Consider the following 6,427-nt stretch of genomic DNA (forward strand, 5'->3'; position numbering starts at 1 on the left):
GCTATAAAACTGACCTTCCTTTGAGCTAGTTGAGAATCTGGAGCATTACATTTGTGGGTTCGATTAAACTCTCCAAATGGCTAGAAAAAGAGAGCTTTCATGTGAAACTCGACAGTCTATTCTTGTTCTTAGAAATTAAAGCTATTCCATGCGAGAAATTGCCAAGAAACTGAAGATTTCCTACAACGGTGTGTATTACTCCCTTCAGAGGACAGCACAAACAGGCTCTAACCAGAGTAGAAAGACAAGTGGGAGGCCCCGCTGCACAACTGAGCAACAAGACAAGTACATTAGAGTCTCTACTTTGAGAAATAGATGCCTCACAGGTCCTCAACTGGCAGCTTCATTAAACAGTACCCGCAAAACGCCAGTGTCGACGTCTACAGTGAAGAGGCGACTCCGGAATGCTGGTCTTCAGGGCAGAGTGGCAAAGAAAAAGCCATATCTGAGACTGGCTAATAAAAGGAAAAGATTAATATGGGCAAAAGCACACAGACATTGGACAGAGGAAGATTGGAAAAAAGTGTTATGGACAGACGAATCGAAGTTTGAGGTGTTTGGATCACACAGAAGAACATTTGTGAGACGCAGAACAACTGAAAAGATGCTGGAAGAGTGCCTGACGCCATCTGTCAAGCATGGTGGGGATTTTGAATAAGGAAGGCTATCACTCCATTTTGCAACGCCATGCCATACCCTGTGGACAGCGCTTGATTGGAGCCAATTTCATCCTACAACAGGACAATGACCCAAAGCACACCTCCAAATTAAGCAAGAACTATTTAGGGAAGAAGCAGGCAGCTGGTATTCTATCTGTAATGGAGTGGCCAGCGCAGTCATCGGATCTCAACCCCATAGAGCTGTTGTGGGAGCAGCTTGACAGTATGGTACGCAAGAAGTGCCCATCAAGCCAATCCAACTTGTGGGAGGGACTTCTGGAAGCATGGGGTGAAATTTCTCCCGATTACCTCAGCAAATTAACAGCTAGAATGCCAAAGGTCTGCAATGCTGTAATTGCTGCAAATGGAGCATTCTTTGACGAAAGCAAAGTTTGAAGGAGAAAATTATTATTTCAAATAAAAAACATTATTTCTAACCTTGTCAATGTCTTGACTATATTTTCTAGTCATTTTGCAACTCATTTGATAAATATAAGTGTGAGTTTTCATGGAAAACACAAAATTGTCTGGGTGACCCCAAACTTTTGAACGGTAGTGTAAGTGAATACAGTGCAGTGAAATTCAGTGACTCACAGGTGACATCTTCTCAGAATGGAGTCGTTCATGTTCTCTTTTCTTCTTCATCCGACCCAGAACACCATGTTGACTTCCAGTCTTCTTCATCTCCAATGCCCAAGCGCGAACCACAAGATATGTCATGAAAGTGTTGATGTAACCTGTATACCACGTTCACGTGACCCAATCTGCCACGTCACAGCTTATTCAAATCATGGAAGCGTTCAGTCTACATGACTACCGCCCGTCATGGTGCGCATACCTTAGATCAAAATTTCGACATATAACTAACTCTAAACCTCATAAGCTAATTTTCTTTAGCTATTATACTAGGATGTACAATTCTATATTAAAATATTATCATATTAGTCATGTGTCCTAGTATACCCACATCCAGCGATGGGTGGGATGGGTGAAACATAAAATAGTTTTCCATGAGTTTTGGACTGCGATGTGCTGCTGATCTCCCCTATTGGGGGTAATATACAGGGAATATGGGGGTTATATAAGGGACTCCCATCATCCCTGTATATACCAGCCATCATCCCCATATATAACCACCATTATCCGTGTATGAACCAGCCTACCATTATCTCAGTATAAAATCTCCATCACCCCTGTATATACCATTAGGGCGGGCACTGTCAGCTTGCTGTGGCGTGCGGGCATTGTGGCTAAAGAAGAAGTAAATGGGGTGGGCATTGAGGACACCGTGGACCAATAGGATGCCTGAAATGCCGGTATATGGGAGAAGTCCAGCAGAATCTGAAAATATGCCTCCTGATTGCTTAGGCTGGGTTCACACGACTTATTTTCAGACGTAAACGAGGCGTATTATGCCTCGTTTTACATCTGAAAATAAGGCTACAATACGTCGGCAAACATCTGCCCATTCATTTGAATGGGTTTGCCGACGTACTGTGCAGACAACCTGTCATTTACGCGTCGTCGTTTGACAGCTGTCAAACGACGACGCGTAAAAATACAGCCTCGTCAAAAGAAGTGCAGGGCACTTCTTTCAGACGTAATTTGAGCCGTTTCTTCATTGAACTCAATGAAGCACAGCTCAAAATTTACGGCTGTCAGAGAAGCCCCGCAAAATGCGAGGAGGAGCATTTACGTCTGAAACAAGGCAGCTGTTTTCTCCTGAAAACAGTCTGTCTTTTCAGACGTAAAAGCCTGCTATTGTGTGCACATACCCTTAAAGGCTATGTACACCTTTGCACAGTTTTTTTTTTAATTGCCTTGTATGTATTTTGTAAAATAAATCACATTTCTAATTGGTCTACCATTTGTCTTCTGTACCTGCAGTGTATTTCAGTTCATGGCCAGCTGCTGTATTCAGTTATCTCTCTAAGGCCCTGTTCACACCTGCGTTGGTGTGTTTCGTTGTTCTGCTCCATCAGTGGTGCAGAACAAAGGAATAACGTAAGCAACTGTTCCGTCGCACAACGGACACCGCCACCTGCCGACAGAACCCATTGACTTTAGTGGGTTCCATTGGCTTTCCGTCAGGCGGGGGACCGTGATTTTACCAGAGACAATAGTGCAGATGTGAACGAGGCCTTATCCGTCAGTCATCACCCTAATGGCAAACTGAGCAGCTCCTCCTTTGCAGGCTCATGAACAAGCATTTACTGTGGAATCTGCGCATGTGCATGGTCCTAATTACTGCATACCTCCTAACCGTCCCGGATATAGGGGGGTAGTCCAGGATTCTGGGCGCTGTTACGCTGTCCCAAGCGGCCGGTGGTATGTCTTGGTGTCAACTGTATCTGCGTCCTCAGGATGCAGATACAGTTTAATCCAATGCTAATGAAAGGGATCGTCAGCTCCCTGCTTCTGTTTTAGTACCACTCGCCGAGGAATTCCCGGGCACAGTGCTACTTTAAGTGCGGAGCCCCTTGTCTCACGATCCATATATGAACATTGACGTCGGGGACTACTCCTGGAACGGAATCCACTGCCTTTGCATTGCCGATGGTCTGGCCGGGGAATCCGCTCCTAGGCGGAACCCCTGATGTCACTTTCCATATATGTACAATTACATCAAGGGCTCCTCCTGGAGAGCAATCCTTGGCCACAGCGTGGCCGACGCTCTGGACAGAGATTCTGCTCCTATAGGGAATGCCTTACGTCACTGTCCATATATGGACAGTGACGGCAGGGGCTCCTCCTGGAGTGGAATCCCTGGGGGAGTGGCACCATCTACATGGGCACTGTGTGTGACACTATCTATATGGGCACTGGCACTTTATATGTGCGCACTGGTACTAGGGGTAGCTAAGGGGGCATTAAACTGTATGGGGGCAGCTATTTGTCATTATACTGTGTAGGGGGTCCTATGGGAACATAATAATGAGTGGGCTGAACCGGGTATGTGTGGGCGGAGATTACTTAGATTAGATACTTGAAAGTTGGTAGGTATGTTTACTGGTGTGTGCTGGGGCAGAGCGAGTGTGCCTACTCCAAATTTGCAGCATAAGGCAATGAGGTTGCTTTACCACATGCCAATGCTGCAATTTTGGGAATTGCTCCCTCTAGTGACCAGCACATGGAAATGTTATAAATTAGAATCTGATTTATAATATTTCCTGACTTGTGAAAAAATTAAAAAATTAAAACAATGTTTAATCACTTATATACTAACTGTTTAACTGAAAAAAAAAAAAAATTCCTAGCGACACATTCCCTTTAATACTGGCGTTTCATACACCAGTCCTATTAAACAGTTTGCTGGAGTAAGATGCAACACATTTATTAACAGGCGAACGACTCTTAATAAATGTGTCGCATCTTTTAGCTGCAACGCGGCCTGTCATCAGTACTTTCTATGTGCCGCGGCCTGCTGTACATTTAAAGTACATTTTTAAAATGTATTTTATTGTCTGATTGGGGGGGCATACAGTCTGATTGGGGGGAGGTATGGGTCTGGCACGGACCTTTGCCTTGTTACGCCCCCCAGAGATAAATCTGTGCGGCATTATACATATAGATTTCTGCTATAATTTACATCAGTTACTGGCGTAAATTATAGTAAAATTGTTGGCCATTTCTGCTAAGCCCCGCTCATTTTTTGCCCCCAAAAATTATGACATTTGCGTATTTTGTGAATTTTCTACGCTAATAAACTGTTGTAGAAAGGTTAATATATTCCCCCCAAAGGCTACAGACCGTAATACAATATCTTAATGTAAGGATATGTACACTTAATTGTGCTGCAACGCTTGTTGTCTCCATTCTATGTCAGAGTGGGAAGTAGATGTCCGGCCTTATGATTTTGTGATAAGTAATAGACCCAGAATCCCAATCACCATACCAAAGAATGCAAAATAAAGACACAAAACATTATAATTGGGTGTTAAATGGTCAAAACTTTTATTATATTATATGACCAAACCCAAAATGGCAAACCTCCGACTCACGAAGAGTCACCCTCCAGCACGCAGGAAAGGAAAAACCCCCTGTGGGGGAAACCTCTAGGGAAACCATGGCTGGAGGATTGCCCTTCCTCTAGGCTTAGAAGTTGCCAAAATATAATTTGTAACAGAATTTATACGTTTTCTCAGATTTTTAAGGAAAGACAATACAATGAACGAACGAACGAACGAACGAACGAACGAACGAACGAACGAACGAACTACATAAAACACATAAATCGGCTGATCTGGATGGCTAGGCGGGTGTCTCTCTTCCTGGGCACCCATTAAAATTAATGGGCGATCCACGGATCCAGATGCCTCCTTGTAGCATCTGTCTCCGCTCTGGCTAATAGAGGGGGATCTCCTGCTGGAAACCCCCCTCTATTACAGACAACCCGTATGAAGAGGATGTGATGAAGAAGTGGTCTGGGGTGAAGGGTTTCCCTGCTAGAACCTCCAAATTACATCAGGTCGGTATTGGTGGGGAAGTCAAGCTCAAGGTCCTCAGTCCCATCCAATATGGCGCTGAATGTGGCAGTAAAACTTTCTAATATGGAATCTTCTTTATGTCATAAACATTTGTATTTATGACATCAGCACCTTCATCATCATTACTACAGGAATTTATTACCACTGCACAAATCATACATTGTGACGTCACCCACAGTGGTCTGAAGTGTTAACCCTTTAATGACTGGAAATGAACTTAGTACAGAGGCCATAAAGCTGAATAGAACATATCAGCGGCCATAAAGGAAAAGGGATATTGCAGGGAGCATCTCCGCACAAGAACTATCCATGACAAAGAGTTCTCCAGGATGAGATAACTTATCTGCTTTCTCCAAAAACCAGCACCACACCTGTCCATAGGTTGTGTGTGGTATTACAGCTCATTACCATTCACTTCAATGGAGCTAACCTGCAATACCAGATACAACCTGTGGATAGGTGTGGTGCTGTTTTTGGAAGAAAGCAGCCATATTTTTATAACTCTGCACAGCTCCTGTTAGAAATAGTTAAAATAAAGTGGGGGGAGAAGGAGAAGAAGGGGAGAGGGAAAGAAGAAAGTAAAAAAAGGGAAAAAGAGGAACTCTGAGGTAAAAGATATCAAACTAGACTGAAAGGAGTCTGCTGGAGGTGCCAGATGGAAAGACATATTTCTGCCATGGGGACCAGATTAGTTGAAATGTATCTTGAAGGGGGGCTTCAGAGAGTGGGTTTTAACCCCTTCCCGCCCTATGAAGTGCTGTTGCATTGAAAAACTATGCAGTTCATCTTCAAATGCAGCGTCACAAAAACAAATTATTTAGTAAAAAATAAAACTATATAAATTTGGTATCGCCATAATCGTAACGACACGCAGAATCAAGTTATCATGCAATTCATGCCACCCGATGAACACTCTAAAATCAAAACAGAAATGGCGGAATTACAGGTTTTTTGTTCAATTCACCCCACAAAATGTAGGTTTTTTTACATTGTTTTTTTAATACTTTATATGGTACATTAGGCCGCAGGGTAAATTCCACGTAAACAGCGTCATTCATCGGTTAACTGTTTAAATGATACCAGTTAAAGTGACCTTTATCGAAAAACACTATAAGACATTTTTTCCCAATTAACCTTTTAATTGGGGCTAGCATGTGTAATACTGTCTGCTAAGCCGTTGTATCTCAGCATATTATATGTGATACTGTCTGCTGAGCCGCTGTCTCCTATCAAGTAGCAGAGCTATCAGGTGTCATAGTCTTAGGGTTCACACGCAAAGTC

This window comes from Rhinoderma darwinii, unplaced genomic scaffold, assembly GCF_050947455.1.
Source record: "Rhinoderma darwinii isolate aRhiDar2 unplaced genomic scaffold, aRhiDar2.hap1 Scaffold_138, whole genome shotgun sequence".
Taxonomy (NCBI): Eukaryota; Metazoa; Chordata; class Amphibia; order Anura; family Rhinodermatidae; genus Rhinoderma; species Rhinoderma darwinii.